Here is a 23,779-nt window from a genome sequence, read left to right on the forward strand (position 1 = left end):
TGCGGAGGTCTCACTTGCTCTCGGCGGGGCGCTGGGCCACCCAGTCTGCCCTTGAGTTTGTGGACTCCTCGTGCCCTTGCCCCAGTGACCAGCGCCCTGCCCTGCTCATTGCTCTACATTTGCTCTCTCAGTGTCCCTCTGCTCACACATTTCCTGTCCCCTTTGCTTCGCTTGGCCTAAGTGGCTCTACTCTCTAGTGTTCTGAGTTTTTCTCCACGTCCCATCCATCCAGTGTCCTAGGTTTAGCGCCTGTGGTTTAAACTTTGCTCTCTCACTCTCCCCCCCCCCCCACCTCCCCCTTGTTTCCGATGACTGGCCAGTGATGTCGCCCTGCACCTATGAGCCAAGCTGGAAACCTCCAGGCCATTACGGACTTCTCCCCAACATCCAGGTGTTGCCAGTGAAGGTTGCTCCCATCCAGCACCTTCCCTGCATCCCCAGGCCAGAGCCCCTATCCCAGGCCTAGGCTACCCCAGCATCCTGGATCCCTCTACCCGATTTTTATTTTTTATTTTCCAAAAACGCAACCTGAACACGCCCTGTCCCGTATGATAATTGAATTCTGCACGATAAAATTCAGAAGCCCAGGAGGGACCTAAGCCCCCTCTCCTGCTACTGTCTGTCCCTCCCCTCTGTATGCCAGACACACAAACTTCTTACTATTTTTACAGGAGGCTTTTCTGCCTTTGCACTATCATTGTTTTTTTCTCCCCAACATATCCTCCTCATTTTCTCTAGCTAAGATCTATTCTTCTTTCACAATGATTTTACGAAGTTTTCTGGATTTCCTCGGGTTGAAGTAATTGTTCTTCTGTGGGGCGGCTGAATATGGTCCATGTCTCTATCAAGACATCTAACCCAACACTGAGTTTAAAAAAAAAAAAGAATTCTTTGCATTTGCAGAATAATTTATAGATGGCAAAGCTTTCTCACAGACTTTCTCTCCATGGTGAGTTGGAAAAAGCAGAGATAGGAAAGAGAGGTTGTGTTCCACGGCACTTTGGTGCCTGTTCTATTTTGGTCATTTTTGATGCACATGTCCTGTTATCTACACCTTTAGCAACAAGGAAAGTGTGTCAAACGTCCTGCCACTTCGGAGGATAAGAGCCTGGGCAGAGCACTTGGTGAGAATGGCCAGCCAACTCTGTTCTTGAAAGTGATAGCCTTGAATTAAAGACAGAAGGACCCAGGGGAAGTCTATATGGACTCTTAGAGCTAAGCTTTTTTTGCTAAGAACCTTCTTTGTAAAACACTGAATACCTTTTTAAGGATAAATTTAAGCTAGGAACTGCTCCACCTCTTTTCATCTTTTTGTTTGTTTGTTTGTTTTAATCATGGAATTAGGTCTGCCTGGTTAATCAGTGCCCAGAGCAAAGGTAACCTAGGGGCAGTTGGCACTAGATAATTCAGCCACTGGCTAGAGGTTCAACCAGAAGAGCGGGAGAGAGGGTGGACTCAGAAACCATTTATTGGGCTACCTAAAAGAGCATATAATCATTGAACTTTAGAGCTTGAAAGGATCTAGTCTCTACTTATGGCTGAGGAATGACCTGGAGAAGACAAGCACCTGTCAGGACCCGCACCATTAATGGCTGTGAATGCCTGACTCCTGCCCAGAACCCTTTCCCAACCTCATCGATATACACAAAGGTATAAAAATGCCTTGTGAGGGCAGATAACTAAGGGCACACTAATACAGTTGATTGTGAGACTGAACCTTCATTGGGGGGTAATAAATTAGGTGGATGATAACAGTAATAGAAGCCAAGAACTTCTTTTTAAATTAATTTTTATTGGAGTATAATTGCTTTACAATGTTGTGTTAGTTTCTGCTGTATAGCAAAGTGAATCAGCCATACATATACATACATCTTTTTCAGATTTCTTTCCCATTTAGGTCACCACAGAGCACTGAGTAGAGTTCCCTATGGGATACAGTAGGTTCTCAGTTATCTATTTTATACATAGTAGTGTATATATGTCAATCCCAGTCTCCCAATTCATCCCACCACCCCCTTCCCCCTTTGAGAAGCCAAGAACTTTTTACTGGGTTATCTCACTGGATCCTCACCAAAACCCTGTGAGAGGATGTATTCATTTCCTATTGCTGCAGTAACAAGTTACCACAAGTTAGTTACTTTAAGCGACACAGACGTATCAGTATGATCTTAGAGTTTGGAGGTCAGAATTCTGAAATGAGTTCCACAGCACTGAAGTCAAGGGGTCTGCACACCTGGTTCCTTCTGTAGGCTCTGTGGGGAGCACCAATTTCCTTGGCTGTTATAGCTTCTAGCGGCCACCTCTTTTCCTTGGCTTATGGCCCCTTCTGCCATCTTCAAAGGACATTATTCCAGTCTCTGCTTCCATCATCACCTCATCTTCTCCTCTGCCTCTGCTTCCTCCTGAATCCCTCTTCTAAGAACCTTTGTGATTATACTGGGCCTTTGTGGTTATACTGGGCCTATCAGCTAATCCAGGATGATTTCCTCATCATGAAATCCTTCACCTAATCCCATTTACAAAAATATGGTACCATAATCACAGGTCCCAGGGACTAGAATGTGGACATATTGGGAGGGGGGCATCGTGCAGAGAGATACTTTTCTATAGCTGAGGAAACCGAGGCTCAAAGAGATTAAGTAACTTCCATAGAGTTAGATGGTTCCTAAGGACCACAGTCATTCATTCTTTACCACTGTCTCTGGAACTGAATTACAAGGAGGAAAAAATAAATGATATACTTAAGCTCAAGGTACATATGATCTAGTATTATTAGATTTTTAGACCAAAACTATACTAAGCCTGTGGTCTGCATTATAAAATATAATCCATTATAAGGAAAAAGGTTCTAAGCTTTGTTTTTCTTTTAAAGGATAACATTCTGTAACAGCTCTAGGTAATTCTTGAACTATAATAGGCCGTCCTCCAGTTACTCATCCTGCTAGCTGCTGTGAGCTGGTATTTTAATTTTCAAAGCTTCAGTCAGCTTCAATATATTTCTACCCATTAGTAGTAGGTGGCCACTCTGTATGCAGAATAAAGCTAAAAATGTTTAAACTTGACAGCATTTCTTTTTCAGTTTTGAGGTCATCTACCTCATTTTTCCGAATCTCTCTCTTCTCACAGTTGAGTGGCTCAAGTTCAGATCTAGTTAGCCGTTCATCTGAAATGGATTTTCGACATCCTCCTGTCTACATTAGCTTCCCCTAGAAACTCCCCAGTTTGTCAAATACTTCTCACAAAATATGGTTCCTAGGATTGAAGATGATATGCAGCTGTAGTTTAATCATACTGAGTACAGCTGAGATGTTCTTTTCCCTTAATTGGAAAGTGTACCTCTGTCATATTGCCTTATTGACACAGAATAAATGGAAAGTTGGACAGACCAGCCCATTTCCAGAAAGACAGAAAGAAAGCATTTTAAGCTGCAGCTTGACTGATAACCCACTTGATATCCAGAGAAAGAAGCAAAACTTTCCTTTACACCTTGATCACTTGTAAGTGCTACGTGGTCAGCTTTTTTTTTTTTTTGCGGTACACGGGCCTCTCACTGTTGTGGCCTCTCCCGTTGCGGAGCACAGGCTCCGGACGCGCAGGCTCAGCGGCCATGGCTCACGGGCCCAGCCGCTCCGCGGCACGTGGGATCTTCCCGGACCGGGGCACGAACCCGTGTCCCCTGCATTGGCAGGCGGACTCCCAACCTCTGCGCCAGCAGGGAAGCCCATGTGGTCAGCTTTGATGGGGTTAAGAAGGCCTGCTTTGCTTGGGGGTGTGTGTGTGTGTCCTTTCCTTAATTTATTTTAGTTATAAATATTTACATCTTACTATACACACACACACACAGGCTATGAAACTTAATAATGAAATACATCTCCCATGAAATTATTGCCCAATTTAGGAAGTAGGACATTGCAATATAGTTGATATTGAATATATACAATGTTCCTTGTTCATCCTATCTCCTATCTCCCTCCACTGAGATATAGTTATAAATTCTATGTTTATCATAAGGAATTTTTAAAAGTTTTATTATGTGTGTATATCTCCCCTAAATAATAAATATTTTAAAATTTTGCTTGTCTATGGGCTTTATAAAAATAGTAGCATGCCATATATAATTTCCCGTAACTTGCTTTTTCATTCACAGTTGTATTTCTAAGCTCTACCTATTATGTAAGGCTAGAACTTGCTCATTTACCCTTGCTGCGTAATATTCTGTTGTGTGAACATATCACTTTATTTGTTTTTCTATGGATGGACTCTTGGGTTATTTCCTGTTGAAGGAGTTTATTTCCAGTGATTTGCTATTACAAACAATGCTGCTGTGAATTTTCTTGAACAGGTCTCTTGGTGCACGTGAGTAAGGGTTTCTCTAGGGATAGAATTGCTGGGTCAGAAGGTAAATGCATTCCTTACTAATTCAAAATTATTTTTTAAAGAAGTTGAACCTATTGACACTCCCTCCAGCACTGTGGTAGAGTTCTTTTTTTTTTACATCTTTATTGGAGTATAATTGCTTGACAATGGTGTGTTAGTTTCTGCTTTATAACAAAGTGAATCAGCTATACATATACATATGTTCCCATATCTCTTCCCTCTTGCATCTCCCTCCCTCCCACCCTCCCTATCCCACCCCTCCAGGCGGTCACAAAGCACCGAGCTGATCTCCCTGCACTATGCAGCTGCTTCCCACTAGCTATCTACCTTACGTTTGGTAGTGTATATATGTCCATGCCTCTCTCTCGCTTTGTCACAGCTTACCCTTCCCCCTCCCCATATCCTCAAGTCCATTCTCTAGTAGATCTGTGTCTTTATTGCTGTCTTACCCCTAGGTTCTTCATGACATTATTTTTTCTTAAATTCCATATATATGTGTTAGCATACGCTATTTCTTTCTCTTTCTGACTTACTTCACTCTGTATGACAGATTCTAGGTCTATCCACCTCATTACAAATAGCTCAATTTCGTTTTTTTTATGGATGAGTAATATTGTATATATGTGCCACATCTTCTTTACCCATTCATCCAATGTTGGACACTTAGGAGGTTTCCATCTCCGGGCTATTGTAAGTAGAGCTGCAATGAACATTTTGGTACATGACTCTTTTTGAATTATGGTTTTCTCAGGGTATATGCCCAGTAGTGGGATTGCTGGGTCATATGGTAGTTCTATTTGTAGTTTTTTAAGGAACCTCCATACTGTTCTCCACAGTGGCTGTATCAATTTACATTCCCACCAACAGTGCAAGAGGGTTCCCTTTTCTCCACACCCTCTCCAGCATTTATTGTTTCTAGATTTTTTGATGATGGCCATTCTGACTGGTGTGAGATGATATCTCATTGTAGTTTTAATTTGCATTTCTCTAATGATTAGTGATGTTGAGCATTCTTTCATGTGTTTGTTGGCAGTCTGTATATCTTCTTTGGAGAAATGTCTATTTAGATCTTCTGCCCATTTTTGGATTGGTTTTTTTTTTTTTTGTTATTGAGCTGCATGAGCTGCTTATAAAGTTTGGAGATTAATCCTTTGTCAGTTGCTTCATTTACAAATATTTTCTCCCATTCTGAGGGTTGTCTTTTGGTCTTATTTATGGTTTCCTTTGCTGTGCAAAAGCTTTGAAGTTTCATTAGGTCCCATTTGTTTATTTTTGTTTTTATTTCCATTTCTCTAGGAGGTGGGTCACAAAGGATCTTGCTGTGAGTTATGTCATAGAGTGTTCTGCCTATGTTTTCCTCTAAGAGTTTGATAGTGTCTGGCCTTACATTTAGGTCTTTAATCCATTTTGAGCTTATTTTTGTGTATGGTGTTAGAGGGTGATCTACTCTCATACTTTTACATGTACCTGCCCAGTTTTCCCAGCACCACTTATTAAAGAGGCTGTCCTTTCTCCACTGTACATTCCTGCCTCCTTTATCAAAGATAAGGTGACCATATGTGCATGGGTTTATCTCTGGGCTTTCTATCCTGTTCCATTGATCTATCTTTCTGTTTTTGTGCCAGTACCATACTGTCTTGATAACTGTAGCTTTGTAGTATAGTCTGAAGTCAGGGTGCCTGATTCCTCCAGCTCCGTTTTTCGTTCTCAAGATTGCCTTGGCTATTTGGGGTCTTTTGTGTTTTCATACAAACTGTGAAATGTTTTGTTCTAGTTCTGTGAAAAATGCCAGTGTTAGTTTGATAGGGATTGCATTGAATCTGTAGATTGCTTTGGGTAGTAGAGTCATTTTCACAATGTTGATTCTTCCAATCCAAGAACATGGTATATCTCTCCATCTATTTGTATCATCCTTAATTTCTTTCATCAGTGTCTTATAATTTTCTGCATACAGGTCTTTTGTCTCCTTAGGTAGGTTTATTCCTAGATATTTTATTCTTTTTGTTGCAATGGTAAATGGGAGTGTTTTCTTGATTTCACTTTCAGATTTTTCATCATTAGTGTATAGGAATGCCAGAGATTTCTGTGAATCAATTTTGTATCCTGCTACTTTACCAAATTCATTGATTAGCTCTAAGTTTTCTGGTAGCATCTTTAGGATTCTCTCTGTATAGTATCATGTCATCTGCGAACAGTGACAGCTTTACTTCTTCTTTTCTGATTTGGATTCCTTTACTTTCCTTTTCTTCTCTGATTGCTGTGGCTAAAACTTCCAAAAATATGTTGAATAAGAGTGGTGAGAGTGGGCAACCTTGTCTTGTTCCTGATCTTAGTGGAAATGCTTTCAGTTTTTCACCATTGAGGATGATGTTGCTTGTGGGTTTGTCATATATGGCCTTTATTATGTTGAGGAAAGCTCCCTCTATGCCTGTTTTCTGCAGGGTTTTTATGATAAATGGGTGTTGAATTTTGTCGAAACCTTTCTCTGCATCTATTGAGATGATCATATGGTTTTTCTCCTTCAATTTGTTAATATGGTGTATCACATTGATTGTTTTGCGTATATTGAAGAATCCTTGCATTCCTGGAATAAACCCCACTTGATCATGGTGTATGATCCTTTTAATGTGCTGTTGGATTCTGTTTGCTAGTATTTGTTGAGGATTTTTGCATCTACGTTCATCAGTGATATTGGCCTATAGTTTTCTTTCTTCGTGACATCCTTGTCTGGTTCTGGTATCAAGGTGATGGTGGCCTCATAGAATGAGTTTGGGAGTGTTCCTCCCTGTGCTATATTTTGGAAGAGTTTGAGAAGGATAGGTGTTAGCTCTTCTCTAAATGTTTGATAGAATTCGCCTGTGAAGCCATCTGGTCCTGGGCTTTTGTTTGTTGGAAGATTTTTAATCACAGTTTCAATTTCAGTGCTTGGGATTGGTCTGTTCATATTTTCTATTTCTTTCTGATTCAGTCTTGGCAGGTTGTGCATTTCTAAGAATTTGTCCATTTCTTCCAGGTTGTCTATTTTATTGGCATAGAGTTGCTTGTAGTAATCTCTCATGATCTTTTGTCTTTCTGCAGTGTCAGTCGTTACTTCTCCTTTCTCATTTCTAATTCTATTGATTTGAGTCTTCTTCCTTTTTTTCTTGATGAGTCCGGCTAATGGTTTATCAATTTTGTTTATCTTCTCAAAGAACCAGCTTTTAGTTTTATTGATCTTTGCTATCGTTTCCTTCATTTCTTTTTCATTTATTTCTGATCTAATTTTTATGATTTCTTTCCTTCTGCTAACTTTGGGGTTATTTTGTTCTTCTTTCTCTAATTGCTTTAGGTGCAAGGTTAGGTTGTTTATTCGAGATGTTTCCTGTTTCTTAAGGTAGGATTGTATTGCTATAAACTTCCCTCTTAGAACTGCTTTTGCTGCATCCTGTAGATTTTGGGTCGTCGTGTCTCCATTGTCATTTGTTTCTAGGTATTTTTTTATTTCCTCTTTGATTTCTTCAGTGATCACTTCATTATTAAGTAGTGTATTGTTTAGCCTCCATATGTTTGTATTTTTTACAGATCTTTTCCTGTAATTGATATCTAGTCTCATAGTGTTGTGGTTGGAAAAGATAATTGAAACAATTTCAATTTTCTTAAATTTACCAAGGCTTGACTTGTGACCCAAGATATGATCTATCCTGGAGAATGTTCCATGAGCACTTGAGAAAAATGTGTATTCTGTTGTTTTTGGATGGAATGTCCTATAAATATCAATTAAGTCCATCTTGTTTAATGTATCATTTAAAGCTTGTGTTTCCTTATTTATTTTCATTTTGGATGATCTGTCCATTGGTGAAAGTGGGGTGTTAAAGTCCCCTACTATGAATGTGTTACTGTCGATTTCCCCTTTTATGGCTGTTAGTATTTGCCTTATGTATTGAGGTGCTCCTATGTTGGGTGCGTAAATATTTACAATTGTTATATCTTCTTCTTGGATCGATCCCTTGATCATTATGTAGTGTCCTTGTCTCTTGTAAGAGTCTTTATTTTAAAGTCTATCTTGTCTGATATGAGAATTGCTACTCCAGCTTTCTTTTGGTTTCCATTTGCATGAAATATCTTTTTCCATCCCCTTACTTTCCGTCTGTATGTGTCCCTAGTCTGAAGTGGGTCTCTTGTAGACAGCAAATATATGGGTCTTGTTTTTGTATCCATTCAGCCAATCTGTGTCTTTTGGTGGGAGCATTTCATCCATTTATATTTAAGGTAATTATCGATATGTATGTTCCTATTCCCATTTTCTTAATTGTTTTGGGTTTGTTATTGTAGGTCTTTTCCTTCTCTTGTGCTTCTTGCCTAGAGAAGTTCCTTTAGCAGTTGTTGTAAAGCTGGTTTGGTGGTGCTGAACTCTCTCAGCTTTTACTTGTCTGTAAAGGTTTTAATTTCTCCATCAAATCTGAATGAGATCCTTGCTGGGTAGAGTAATCTTGGTTGCAGGTTTTTCTCCTTCATCACTTTCAATATGTCCTGCCAGTCCCTTCTGGCTTGCAGAGTTTCTGCTGAAAGATCAGCTGTTAACCTTATGGGGATTCCCTTGTGTGTTATTTGTTGTTTTTCCCTTGCTGCTTTTAAGATAGTTTCTTTGTATTTAATTTTTCATAGTTTGATTAATATGTGTCTTGGCGTATTTCTCCTTGGGATTATCCTGTATGGGACTCTCTGTTCTTCCTGGACTTGATTATCTATTTCCTTTCCCATATTAGGGAAGTTTTCAAGTATAATCTCTTCAAATATCTTCTCAGTTCCTTTCTTTTTCTCTTCTTCTTCTGGAACCCCTATAATTCGAATGTTGGTGCGTTTAATGTTGTCCCAGAGGTCTCTGAGACTGTCCTCAGTTCCTTTAATTCTTTTTTCTTTATTCTGCTCTGCAGTAGTTATTTCCAGTATTTTATCTTCCAGGTCACTTATCCGTTCTTCTGCCTCAGTTATTCTGCTATTGATCCCATCTAGAGTATTTTTCATTTCATTTATTGTGTTGTTCATCGTTGTTTGTTTCATCTTTAGTTCTTCTAGGTCCTTGTTAAATGTTTCTTGCATTTTGTCTATTCTATTTCCACGATTTTGGATCATGTTTACTATCATTATTCTGAATTCTTTTTTAGGTAGACTGCCTATTTCTTCTTCATTTGTTAGGTCTGGTGGGTTTTTATCTTGCTTCTTCATTTGCTGTGTGTTTTTCTGTCTTCTCATTTTGCTTATCTTACTGTGTTTGGGGTCTCCGTTTTTTCAGGCTGCAGGCTCGTAGTTCCCGTTGTTTTTGGTGTGTGTCCCAAGTGGCTAAGGTTGGTTCAGTGGGTTGTGTAGGCTCCCTGGTGGAGGGGACTAGTGCCTGTGTTCTGGTGGATTAGGCTGGATCTTATCTTTCTGGTAGGCAGGTCCACGTGTGGTGGTGTGTTTTGGGGTGTCTGTGGACTTATTATGATTTTAGGTAGTCTCTCTGCTAATGGGTGGTGTTGTGTTCCTGTCTTGCTAGTTGTTTGGCATAGGATGTCCAGCTCTGTAGCTTGGTGGTCGTTGAGTGAAGCTGGGTGCTGGTGTTGAGATGGAGATCTCTGGGAGATTTTCACCGTTTGATATTTCTTGGAGCTCGGAGGTTTCTTGTGGACCAGTGTCCTGAAGTTGGCTCTCCCACCTCATAGGCACAGCACTAACTCCTGGCTGCAGCACCAAGAGCCTTTCATCCACATGTCTCAGAATAAAAGGGAGAAAATGTAGAAAGAAAGAATTAGTAGAAGTAGAAAGAAAGAAAGAAAGGAGGGAGGGAGGGAGGAACGAAGGAAGGAGGGAAGGAAGGAAAAAAGAAAGAAAGAAGATAAAGTAAAATAAAATAAAGATAAAATATAATAAATTTATTAAAATAAAAAATAATTAAGAAAAAATATTAAAAATACAAAAAACAAAAAAATGGACGGATAGAACCCTAGAACAAATGGTGTAAGCAAAGCTATATAGCATAAATCTTGCTCTCAAAGTCCACCTCCTCAATTTGGGATGATTCGTTTTGGATACATGTATTCCGCAGGTGCAGGTACATAAAGTTGATTGTGGAGCTTTAATCCGCTGCTCCTGGGGCTGCTGGGAGGGATTTCCCTTTCTCTTCTTTGTTCTCACAGATCCCAGGGTCTCAGCTTTGGATTTGGCCCCGCCTCTGCCTGTAGGTCACCGGAGGGCGTCTGTTCTTCGCTCAGACAGGACGGGGTTAAAGGAGCCGCTGATTAGGTGGCTCTGGCTCACTCAGGCGTGGGGGAGGGAGGGGTACGCAGTGCGGGGCGGGCCTGCGGCGCTGCCGGCGTGACGTTGCACCAGCCTGAGGCGCGCCGTGCGTTCTCCTGAGGAAGTTGTCCCTGGATGCCGGGACCCTGGCAGTGGCGGGCTGCAGAGGCTCCCCGGAAGGGGGTGTGGATAGTGACCTGTGCTCGCACACAGGCCCCTTGGTGGCGGCAGCAGCAGCCTTAGCGTCTCATGCCCGTCTCTGGGGTCCGCACTTTTAGCCGCAGCTCGCGCCCGTCTCTGGAGCTCCTTTAAGCAGCGCTCTTAATCCCCTCTCCTCGCGCACCAGGAAACAATGAGGGAAGAAAAAGTCTCTTGCCTCTTTGGCAGGTCCAGACTTTTCCCCGGACTCCCTCCCGGCTAGCCGTGGCGCACTAGCCCGCTGCAGGCTGTGTTCACGCCGCCAACCCCAGTCCTCTCCCTGCGCTCCGACCGAAGCCCGAGCCTCAGCTCTCAGCCCCGCCCGCCCTGGCAGGTGAGCAGACAATCCTCTCGGGCTGGTGAGTGCCGGTCGGCCCTGATCCTCTGTGCGGGAATCTCTCCGTTTTGCCCTCCGCACCCCTGTTGCTGTGCTCTCCTCCGCGGCTCCGAAGCTTTCCCCCTCCGCCTCCCGCAGTCTCCGCCCGCGAAGGGGCTTCCTAGTGTGTGGAAAGCTTTCCTCCTTCACAGCTCCCTCCCAGAGGTGCAGGTCCCGTCCCTATCTTTTTGTCTCTGTTTATTCTTTTTCCTTTTGCCCTACCTAGGTACGTGGGGGGGTTTCTTGCCTTTTGGGAAGTCTGAGGTCTTCTGCCAGCGTTCAGTAGGTGTTCTGTAAGAGTTGTTCCACGTGTAGATGTATTTCTGGTGTATCTGTGGGGGGGGGAAGGTGATCTCCGCGTCTTACTCTTCCGCCATCTTCCCGGAAGCCCCTGTGGTAGAGTTCTTGTTGCTGCACATCCTTGATAACATTTGGTAATGTCAGCCTCTTAAATTTAACCCATCTAAAATGTATTTTATTGTGGTCTGAAAAAGCATTGCCTTGATTTCTAATGAGGTTGAATGTCTTTTCATACTTATTTACCATCGATGTTTCCTTTTTTGTGAATTGCTGCTCATATCAACCCCCTATTTCTTAGTTCATAGGGTTGTGTGTGTGTGTGTGTGTGTGTGTGTGTGTGTGTGTATGTGTGTGTACCGTGGCCAGATTTATCAGTCTGTTCTTTTATGCCTAGTAATTTTTGAATTTTGCTTAAGAAATCCTTCCATCCCTATTTTATATTTTTTCTAAATGTTTAAAAATTTTACCTTTATATTTAAGTCTACAATGCATCTGGAGTGGATTTTTCTGTTCTATTGCATGAGATAGGGATCCAATTTCATTTTTCTCATTTGAAAAACAGTTATACTAGCATAATTTCCCGTCTTGGTCTTCAATGCCAAGGCTTTCATAAATTAAAATTTCGATTATGTGAGACTGCTTTTGGTCTTTCTATTCTATTTCGTTGGACCATCTGTTTCTGTGTGAGCACCTCAGGTTTGCTTTCCTTTTCCTCTTTTGTTTTCCATTCTTCTGCCCTGCTCTAAGGATCCTGGATCTTTCATTCCATAATTCACTTATATCCAAGGTCAGCCAGTTTATTAGGAGCATCCTGATAGATTCCATAGTGTATCAATAGCAGAACAAACAGGGCTATCTCTTGCTTATGGTGATATCCTCTCATAGCACATGCCAGTATGTTATAAAGTCCCCATCGCCACCAGGGTGACCATGGCAAACAGGAGTGAAGGGGGCAAGGAATATGTTCTGTCACTCTTTTCTCTAAGATTTCACTACAGTTTCTTTTTCATACGTGCCACCATATCACTCTGTTGACTCAGTTTTTTTCTTCTAAACAGCTGTCATTCAGGTCTCCCTCAACTCTGCACCCTGTACTTCCTAATTATGTTTTCTAATAAATGCAGTACTTTATATTTTCCTCTCCAAATTTTATCTAATTCATTTTATCAGATCATTTTATATACATGATTATATTATTTCAACTATTCACAACCATTCAGTGATGACAATCCTCTCTATCTGCATCCACATCGATACAGTTTTTGACAGGAGAAAGCTCAATAGCTCAATTGACGTTGATTAATTAATTCTCAGCTGTTCAACTCATCTATTCATTCTTTGTCATTTAGGTCACATCCTACTATCTTACCCCAGGATACCTTACAAGACTTTGTCAAGCATCTTGCTGAAATAGGTATGTGATGCCACTGGTATACCTTGATGCAAATGCACATAAAATATAATTTAACATATTTGTTTTATCATATTGTCAAATAGCACATATCATATATTTGTTTATGTCTCCTCCCCAACCCATTGCTACTCTTTATTGGTTACCTTATTTCACTTTCTTTCAATAATATTCATAAACCATGTATTTAAGTATAACTTCTAGAATTACAGGTGTTACCGGTATGATATTGTTTCCCACACCCACTTTTCTCCCCCCACTGCCCTCAGGTCCCGCTTTTGATAATCAAGACAAAATTTACTTTTCTCATCTACAACAACGAGAAAAACTTTTTGTTGGTTGCTTGTTTCTCTCCATTACTTCTGAAGATCTAATGCACCTGAGCCTAGAGACTTAAACACAATTAGGTACTCACTTTCCATCTTCTCATTTTTTCAGTCTACTACTAAAATTAACCATTTCAGGTCTCTTCTTTACAGTTTGAGGGTCGTTCTTCCTGATAAACATGACAAAAGCCACAGGGAGAAGGACCGTTTTCCTTCCCCTTTGTCATATGCTACATTGCACCATCTGGCTCAAGCCAGGAGTCTAGCCCTTCCTATTCTTCTTGCCCTGAACATAACCAAAATGCATTTTTACTTACTCAGCATTTTCTTTGCAAGCTTCAGCTCATCCTTTACTCCAGCTTTATTGATTTTATTCTGACATGTGACCATGCTGCTGACAACCAAATTGTGCTAGGGAAGGTGAAAGAAAGCTTGTCAAGACTTAGTGAAGCTGAACCTTAAACAAACACCAATCTTGCTGGTTACACTGATAATTAATCCTGCTGAGAGCATATTCCCAAAAGAGGATTGGAGGCTAAGAGATGGGTTTGATCACATGAGATAGAGACACCCATCAACTCTATGCCTGATGCTGCTACCGTATGGTAAAGAACATTCTTTACAATATCTGAAGGATGTCTCTGAAATAACATCTGTGCCTAAGAATAGCAATACTGTCCATTGCGTTGATTTTCAGTAGCCGATGCCAGACACATAGTAGTACTCAATAGAAATTTGTTTATTGACAAAATGAGAACAATAAATATTGGAGGAGAGGAAAAAGGATTATTTCCTTCAAGTCACATGAGGGACTAAAGTTGAGAGTGTGGATTTAATTGTTTATACTGTCTTTGAACTGATTCGACATTTTTCACTTTAAGATTCTGGCCACTTTGATCCACAGGGAAACGTTAGTGGTGAAAATATAGAATCTGCTTCTTGGAAAATGCATTGCTTAGACAGATTAAAGACACATAAGCTAGAGAAAGTATGCAAATCTTCCTTGTTTGAATGGAAGGGAAAGGAGGCAATGGAAGGAATTAGTGGAAATTTTCAAATCTTAGTCTCTTTCTGATATTTTTGATAAAAGCCGCTGGGAGTGAGTCAAGAAGGAAGACTAACAAGTTCATCCGCCAAAAAACAACTGCTATTTTCTCTTGAATATTAGTAATTAAAACTGTTTTAATACTCTCAGTTATTCTCGGTTAAGTTTGCAGAAAAATGTGTATGTGTGTGTGTGTATAGGTGAAAAGAGAGAAAGAAAGAAAGAATCATTTTTCTTTCCCTAGGGTTCAATAGTTTAATATATAATGTAATCCAGGGCTTTGCAGAAATGAGCTTGTTTAACAACTCCTGGTACTGCGTGTAGTAATCTCTAAGTTTGCTCAAGTCCTTTTGGAAATAGGCATGGCGGAAATGATAGATTACTAATCAGTTCCCTGTGTATTTGTATTGATTCTATAGCTCACTGTTCACACTTGCTTAAACATTCATTCAAACTGAGACCCTTTTTTGGTTAAAAAAAAAAGTACGCAGTGATATGAACTGTGTTAACTGGTGACTAGCTGGAAGGGAGAGGTTTTCCTCAGCCACAGATCCAACTTCAGTTCAGGGTTTGCTATTTTTAATCACAGAACTTTGAAACTTAATTCAGTTAAAGAGGGAGGAAGTTGTCAGGGGAGGGTAGCTAAAAGTTCATGCTAAATTTACTTAGAACCAGATTGCGTTCATTAATATTTATACGTCTCTGGTTGGGAAGGGCGATTACGCTCCTTTAAAAACACTGGGTATTCATTATCCGCGTATCGCGTGGCCTTCTGATCAGGGAAGGTGGGTTTTCATTGTGCGATCAGTGGAGATACAGATGGAAACCATCTGGTGCCTCATCCCTTGTCTGTCAAAGCCTCGTCTTGTCTCTCACATGTCAACGATGAATGGAAGGATTTCAATCTCGAGCTGAACAATGCAGCTCGAATCCCTCAGCTAGCCAAGGGGTTCTTGGCAAGCGTTGATGGGCTTAATATTTTAAAGAAACCAGCAATCATTTTAATTCATTAGTTGAGGCCTGTTGTTCTAGGCAGTGTTTTTGATTTGTATTTTGGGCATTGGCTTTGTTTTTGACTCACAAGCGTATTCCATATGGGCATATTTTCTTTTACACAGTGTAACTCGTGGGGACAAAAGTGGGAGTTTTATCAGATAAAATGACCAAAATGCTGAGAGTTCTTTTAATCATCTTCTGTATTGATTATGATTCATATTAAGAGTTACCAAAATTTTCCTTGTTAGCTAAGAGCATAAATCAGAGAACACAGAATTTAATTAACCTAACTATAGGCAATACGTCTAAAAATCCATGCATTTCCTATCTCAGTTCCTTTGAGATAAGGAAACTTGGTGCAGAGCTGTCTTAGAGCACCTTGGGTCCACACTCTAGTGGCTGGCTGGCTGGCTGCCTGTGGAGGTGACTTCCGGGATGGAAGCAAAGTAACCAACCCACATGGTTAGCTTTGACAGTCATACTCTAGCTAATAAAGAACAGGTTGGTTTTGCTGCATTCCACATTGAGAAGAAAGAGGTGAATCACCAAAAAGCAAGTTGATGTCAGAGCCCTATTCAGAAACTCATTTCCAGGGTACATCCTGGGGTTGGTAGAGATTCAGCTCAGCTCTTTACACCTGCCAAGACTGTGGTGGCCATTACAACAGTTATAAGCCCACCACTGACATGAGTGTGGAGAGTGGACATATGTATACATATAACTGATTCACTTTGCGGTACAGCAGAAACTAACACAACATTGTAAAGCAACTATACTCCAATTTAAAAAAAAATTCATAAGCTTGAAAAAAAAGATTGTGCATTGCACTGTATGTAAATTTTACCTTAAAATAAATAAAGAGTTCATAATATGCAAGAAGAAAAAAAAGAGAGAACACATAACAGGCAAATTCTTTTATTTATTGTAATGATTGTTGTGTTGATACATAGTGCTTATTACCTGCCAGGTACTGTTCTACGATGCTATATAGACTTTCATTCATGTAATCCTTGCAACCACTCCAATAGGTAAATTCTATTATTATCCTCATTTTACGGGTGAGGAAACTGAAGCCCGAAGAGATTAAAAACTTGCCCAAACTCCATAGCTTTTAAATGGCAGCATAGGGATTCAAATCCAGATAGCCAGTCTCTGAAATCTGTGTGCATATCCTGCAAATTGTCTCTCACAGTCACCATTGGAGGTAGAGGTCATTCTTGTTATTTCTGTTTCAAAGATGAGGAAACTAAAGCACGTCCTTAGTCTAGGACGTATAAATTGTAGCTGTGGAGCCAGGACTCAGACTTTCTGAATCCCATTCTCTTTATACGATGGAAAATTCAGAACAGTCACTATGAGGCACCACAATAAACTCAGTCATTAGAGAAGTACTGTATTTGTTCAGGGTAATACAGTCCTAGGAAAAGGAAATATACTGATTCTTTACAGATTTACAATAATGTAATTCAACCAAATGATTATAGTTTATTTTCGACGAACATGGAATTGAAATTAACTCATTCTGATGCTACTCAATTGAGTGTTTACTGTATTTTTCTTGCCTCCAAATGTTGGTGAACGTAATCCTTAGTACGTAAAAAGCTTTTTCAGGGCTTCCCTGGTGGCGCAGTGGTTGAGAGTCCGCCTGCCGATGCAGGGGACGCGGGTTCGTGCCCCGGTCCAGGAAGATCCCACATGCCACGGAGCGGCTGGGCCCGTGAGCCATGGCCGCTGAGCCTGCGCGTCCGGAGCCTGTGCTCTGCAACGGGAGAGGCCGCAACATTGAGAGGCGTGCATACCGCCAAAAAAAAAAAGAAAAAAAAGAAAAAAAAAGCTTTTTCAATTCAATAGGAAGAAAACTGAATAGCCACATTTTTTAAAGAATGGACAAAGAATGAAAATAAATACAAGTGGGCTATAAATTTTTTAAAATGACAAGAAGATTTAACCTCATTAAAGAATAGTAGGAACTCATCCTGTTACTAAAGTGGCACAGATTAAATAAAGTGGTGATATATAGCATCACCCTATGGTACAAGGGAATTGTCTAAGGATGCTTTTTTTTTAAGGACAATTTTTCAATGTGTATCAATAGCCTTAAAGGGTATATACATTTTGATCTATGAATACTGCTTCTAGGGACTGATGCCAAGAATGGCATCATGAATGTGAACAAAGGCTTTTGATAGGACTTTCCTGGTGGCACAGCGGTTAAGAATCTGCCTGCCAATGCAGGGGACACGGGTTTGAGCCCTGGTCTGGGAAGATCACACATGCCACGGAGCAACTAAGCCTGTGCGCCACAACTACTGAGCCTGCGCTCTAGAGCCCACGAGCCACAACTACTGAGCCTGGATGCCACAACTACTGAAGCCCGTGCGCCTGGAGCCCGTGCTCCGCAACAAGAGAAGCCGCCACACTGAGAAGCCCGTGCACCAAGAATCCGCCTGCCAATGCAGGGGACATGGGTTTGATCCCTGGTCCGGGAAGATCCCACATGCCACGGGGCAACTAAGCCCGTGCACCACAACTACTGAGCCCACACGCCACAACTTCTGAAGCCCGTGCACTCTGGGGACCGCATGCTGCAACTACTGAAGCCCACGTACCTAGAGCCTGTGCTCTGCAACAAGAGAAGCCCCCGCTTGCCACAGCTAGAGAAAGCCCGCGCAGCAACAAAGACACAGCACAGCCAAAAAAATCAGACCTTTTTTTTTTTTTTTTTTTGCGGTACGCGGGCCTCTCACTGTTGTGGCCTCTTCTGTTGCAGAGCACAGGCTCCGGACGCGCAGGCTCAGCGGCCATGGCTCATGGGCCTAGCCGCTCCGTGGCATGTGGGATCTTCCCAGACCTGGGCACGAACCCGTGTCCCCAGCATCGGCAAACGGACTCTCAACCACTGCGCCACCAGGGAAGCCCAAAACCCGACTTTTTTAATAATCGAAGAAAACATTATTTATAAAAGCAAAAATATGAAACAACTGTTAAAGTTTTGATAAAATATATTTAGCACATTCCTGTGATGGACTAAAGGCAACTTTAAAAATATGATGTCTAAAATATTTAGTAATACAGTAGGATGTAAAAGATGTAAGTGAAAAAGCAGGTTAAGAAGGTTATAAAACAATGTGTACAATACAATCATTTTTTTATGAAAAGCAAATTGATATCAAAGTGTTAATAATGTTATTTCAAAGTAGCAGTGGAGTTATTTTTATTCTTTTCCTTTCTGTTACAACAAAAAGTGAATTAAAAATCAGAAATAAAATAATACCTTTTAACTTTAAAAAATTTTTTCTACTAGATTTTTATAATCCTGTAAAAAATGTGATGTTAATGAATGTAAGCAGGACTCTAGATTTATGGACATTTAATTAGGTATTGAGGCACAATGAAGGGACATAGAGTCGATTAGCCCTTTTTTTAAAATATATATATATATTTATTTATTTATTTATTTATTTATTTATTTATTTATTTATTTATTTATTTATTTATTTTGGCTATGCCAGGTCTTAGTTGTGGCACACAGGATCTTCGTTGCGGTGTTTGGGCTTCTTAGTTGTGGCATGTGGACTCTTAGTTGTGGCATGTGGGATCTAGTTCCCTGACCAAGGATCAAACCCGGGCCCCCTGCATTGGGAGCGTGGAGTCCTACCCACTGGACCACCAGGGAAGTCCCCAGTTAGCCCTTTTAATTTGTATCACGTAGCACAGCGGTTCTCATGAGGTCCACTTTCTGATTCAGGAGGTGTGGATGAGGTCCAGAAATGTTCATGTCTAAGAAGTACCCCAGGGCCCAAACTGTTTCAACCATGTTCTCAATCATAGCTGGATGTCAGAATCCCTTAAAGAGCATAAAAAAAAAACCCAGAACAATTAGGTCAAACCTCTGGGTCTTGGACTGGAAGAACTCCAAGTGCTTCTAGCTGTTGGCCAGGGCTGAGAACCACTGCTGCCACTGCGCTTCCAAGCCACCATTTTAATCCTGTATTAATTTCAGAAATTGAAAAGCTGAAGCCCTCTGTCTGCAATTAACTGAACTATAAATACTTTGAAGATCCTTAGTCACCAAACAGGTAGTTTTAATAGAGTGATTCTCCATCAACATTTTTAAGATATCCCTGGAAAGCACTTTTACAAAATTTCTCTATTTAAATATCTTGTCTTCTGCTGGATTGGAGTAGAGAATTTTCCTCTGAGAACATTTGTTGTGAAGTAAATAAAGGTTTTCTCGGAGTAGGCCATATATACCTGGGTGTTCATTCTTTTCTTTTTTTTCTTCTTTTGAAAAAATTTTTTATCTTATATTGGAGTATAGTTGATTTACAATGTGTTAGTTTCAGGTGTACAGCAGGGTGATTCAGTTATACATATATCCATTCTTTTTCAAATTCTTTTCCCATATAGAATATTGAGTAGAGTTCCCTGTGCTATATAGTAGATCCTTGTTGAGTACCTATTTTATATATAGTAGTGTGTATCTGTTAATCTCAAACTCCTAATTTATCCCTCCCCCCCACCTTTACCCTTGGGTAACCATATGTTTGGTTTTGGGGGGTTTTTTAGGTTTTTTTTTAATATAAGTGTTTATTTATTCATTCATTCATTCATTCATTCATTCATTTATTTATTCGCCATACCACGCAGCATGCAATGCAGGATCCTAGTTCCCTGACCAGGGATGGAAACCGTGCCCCCTGCAGTGGAAATGCAGCGTCTTAACCACTGGACTGCCAGGGAAGCCCCTTAAGTTTTTTTTTTTTAAGTCTGTGATTCTTTTCTTTTACAGTGAAATCAGATTCAATAAACAGATTGTCCTGAAAAGTACTGATGAACATAAAATTACCCAGAATCATGCTTGATACACTACACTGGGTACAGTCCACAGTTATATAGCACTAGGACATACCTCCTTGGAAACGGTAGGGCTAACCCAGTATTACATGTCTGCTTTACATACAAAGCAAGCGTCTGACACCTGGATGAGCACTGATACTTGGAAGTCAGCAATGGGTACTGAAGTGCATTGAATTGGTTCCAACCTCTAAATACATTGTGCTCCAAATGTGAACTATAGGTTAATCCTTGAGAACACAGAATTTACTTGCCTGTGGAAATAATGGTTAGGTCCCCTTTTTCAAAACTCAAAGCCGGGGCGACAGGAACCAGGCAAACTGGTAGCAGAGTAGGTTTTTCTCATCATCCGCCCTTTCTTTACCTCCTCAGTGTCCTCTCTTCTGCTGCAGATGACCCCTCCCAGCTGTGTCAGTCATTTATTGCTTTATAACAAACCACCCCACGACTCAGTGGCTTCAGATAAAAACGGTTTGCGATTTCTCACAGTTCTGTGGGTCAGGACTTCAGGTAGGGTTGGCCGGGCAGTTCTCTTGCTCCACTTGGTATTGGCTGGGGATCACTCATTCAGCCTATTCGGCTGTGGCCGGGCTGGGCTAGAAACTCCAAGAAGCTTTTACTCAACTGTGGGTGACCTGGTGTTTCTCCTGGGGCCTTGCCACACAGCTAGTTTGGATGTTCTTACAGTGTGGAGGTCGGAGGGGGCTCAGAACTCTCACATGGAAGCTGGCTTCCAAGAAGGAAGACGCAGAAGCTTCCAGTCCTCTTAAGTCTTGGACTAAGAAGTCCCGGGACCCAGCATATCACTTCTTCCACGTTCTATTGGTCAAAGCAAGTTACAAGGCTGCCCCAAATGTAAAAGGGAGGAGAAGTGCATCCTACCTTCAATGGGGGAGTGGCGTGTGCTTACAGGGAAGGAAAACATTGGTGGCCATCTTTGGAGACGGTCTTCTGTACCATCCCTTCCCTGTTGGATTCTGGAGGAGGTTGGGATGTGAGGTCCTAACTCTTCAAAGTAAGACCCACCAATGTGGTCATGTCCCCAAAGCTCAGGGGCATCCAGAGATGCGAAAATTCCTCAGCAGCAGCTAAAAGAATGGTGAATTCATGCCTATCCCTCTTTTAGCTCCTGTTTTGTCATTAAAAAGCCAGGAATCTGGGCTTCCCTGGTGGCGCAGCGGTTGAGAGTCCGCCTGCCGATGCAAGGGATGCGGGTTCGTGCCCCGGTCCAGGAAGATCCCACATGCCACGGAGTGGCTGGGCCCGTGAGCCATGGCCGCTGAGCCTGCGCGTCCGGAGCCTGTGCTCCGCAACGGGAGAGGCCACAACAGTGAGAGGCCCGCGTACCGAAAAAAAAAAAAAAAAAAAGTCAGGAATCTAAGTTTGCATCTGGGGAGGAAATGGAGGAAAGTGGCCATATCAACGTTAGTTTCAGCCGTATCCGAAACCCCAAGTAACAGTGAAGTAAACAAATTTATTTGTTTCTCCTGTGAAGTTCAGAGGCAGGCCCAGCAGTGCTGGCATAGTTTCTTTAAACCCACTGCTCCACCCTCAAAACAAAATTGGAAAAATGGCAACTCTTCCATATCTACTGCACAGATCAAATCCATATCCTTAATTCAGATGATCCTAATTCCTTACTCGTGGGTCTTTGACTCTGGGCAGTTATCCATCCACGCCACCAAATTTCCTGAATGTCCACTTTTTATGGAAATGATGCTAGCATAGCATACAGGCTTCGTGAACAATTACAAATAGACAGAATTTCAAGCCTTATAAAATTTTCCAAGCCCCCCAAAGCTACGGAGTTTCTCTTCATTTCTCAGGGTGTGAGTCACAGAATATTTGCATCAGATTTGCCTAGTGAGCGTGTTTAACGTACAGATTACTGGGCCCCATCCAAGACTTTCTAAATCAAATTCTTTGAAGGATAAGACCCAGGAATCTGCATTTTCACAAGTGTCCTCAGTGATTGTGTGTGTGTGTGTGTGTGTGTGTGTGTGTGTTGAATTTGGAGAATCATTGCCATAAAACATTGGGTAATGTTTTAAAACTTGCAGTATTTTCATTTAGCACATCATCGTCTCAACTAAGAAGCCACTTTGCAAAAGGTGCTACAAAGAGGGTTATAAATACGTGGTTTAAGTAAATTCTTCAGTGTTCAGTGCGGGGGGGGGGATCTAAATACATAAAACTTAAGGGCAAATAAAACCTTTTTTAGAAAGTTTCATAGTCGTACAAGTAACACTAGATACGGTCACAGAAAAATCCTTTTTCATCTGTATATCTTTAGGGGGTGTGTGTGTGTGTACACATAAATGTGCAAACCATGAAAAGGGAACAGGGTTGCAGCAGACTACAACAAAGATTGAAGGGTAGCATCTGCCCTAAGAACAGCCAACTTCTGGGAGATAATTAGACAAGTTGGCATGGGTTCGAACAGGGAAGAAAAGGGAAAGAATAGGACAAACGTTTAATGACCTTGAGAACACGAACTCCCCCTCAGACAGTCACACGACAGCTGGACAGTATTGGCTTTGGACCAGGCAACCCAAGTGTGAATCTGCCTCAGTCACTTACCCAGTCCTGTGGTTATGCGTAAGTTACTTAATCCCTCTAGATCCCCATTTCTTCATTTGTGAACCTGGATGATGAAAGAACCAACATAATCAGTGACACACGTGCTGGGGAGAGTTAGCAAGGAAAACAGCAGGAGATGTTGGCATGAGATGGGCACTCAGTGGCACCCATGGGAGAGGGGCCAAAGCTAAAAAGACTCTCTCTTGTGAAATGTAGCTAATCAATATTGCTATTTTTAATTCATATTAAATATTGTATATTTAATTCAAGAGTGACCAAAACCAAGGCCACCCATGCTTTTAGGGTTTCTGGCTGTAGACGGATGGTGAGCCAAGTTAGAATATTTGTAGGTAGAAGAAAACTTCAAGAGGAGCTAATAACTGAAGCCCATCATTTTGACCTTTGAGTTTCTAAGAACTAAATGACAGCTCATTGGTGATATTGCTCTAGTTTTCTATACTAGCAAGTTATTTTTTGCTGGTTGCAGTCAGAACATGTGAGGATGACACTGATTCACTCAAGAAATTATTCTAACTCAATGGGACATGACCTCAATTTCACCCAATTACATTTTCGATCTAGAGGAGTCCTAGGAGATAATTTAGGCCCATTTTATAAATATTTATTGTTAAACCAGGAAGAAATGACTCGCCCCAAGGCAGGTGGTGTCTTCGTGATTCGACCCATGTTCCTTCTCCTCTGCCGTAATACTTTGGCCAGGGATTCTGGGCCAGCCCTTTCTTTCTTTTTTTAATTGAAGTATAGTTGATTTATAGCATTGTGCCAATCTCTGCTGTAGAGCGAAGTGACTCAGTTATACACATATAAACAGTCTTTCCTTTAAATATTCTTTTCAATTATGATTTATCATAGGATATTGAATATAGTTCCCTGTGCTATATACCTTGTTGTTTATCCATCCTCTGTATAATAGTTTATATCTGCTAATCCCAACCTCCCAGTCCTTTCCTTCCCCACCCCCTCCCCCCTTGGCAGCCACAAGTCTGTTCTCTATGTCTGTGAGTCTGTTTCTGTTTTGTAGATAAGCCCATTTGTGC

At 41.2% G+C, this 23,779-nt stretch overlaps 1 protein-coding gene across 4 annotated transcripts in view; it reads left to right on the forward strand.

The window, feature by feature from the left end:
• THRB (thyroid hormone receptor beta) overlaps positions 1-23,779 on the forward strand; it is a 392,434-nt gene that overhangs the window by 63,260 nt on the left and 305,395 nt on the right. For 3 of the 4 annotated variants that reach the window (XM_079923063.1, XM_079923061.1, XM_079923067.1), the window contains exon 2: positions 12,856-12,920. The gene's annotated coding sequence lies outside the window, so the exon portion shown is untranslated. Of the gene's footprint in view, positions 1-10,765; positions 11,165-12,855; positions 12,921-23,779 lie in introns of those variants that run through there. The other variant, XM_079923062.1, reaches the window with a different exon arrangement.

This window comes from Stenella coeruleoalba, assembly GCF_951394435.1.
Source record: "Stenella coeruleoalba genome assembly, chromosome: 5".
Classification (NCBI taxonomy): Eukaryota; Metazoa; Chordata; class Mammalia; order Artiodactyla; family Delphinidae; genus Stenella; species Stenella coeruleoalba.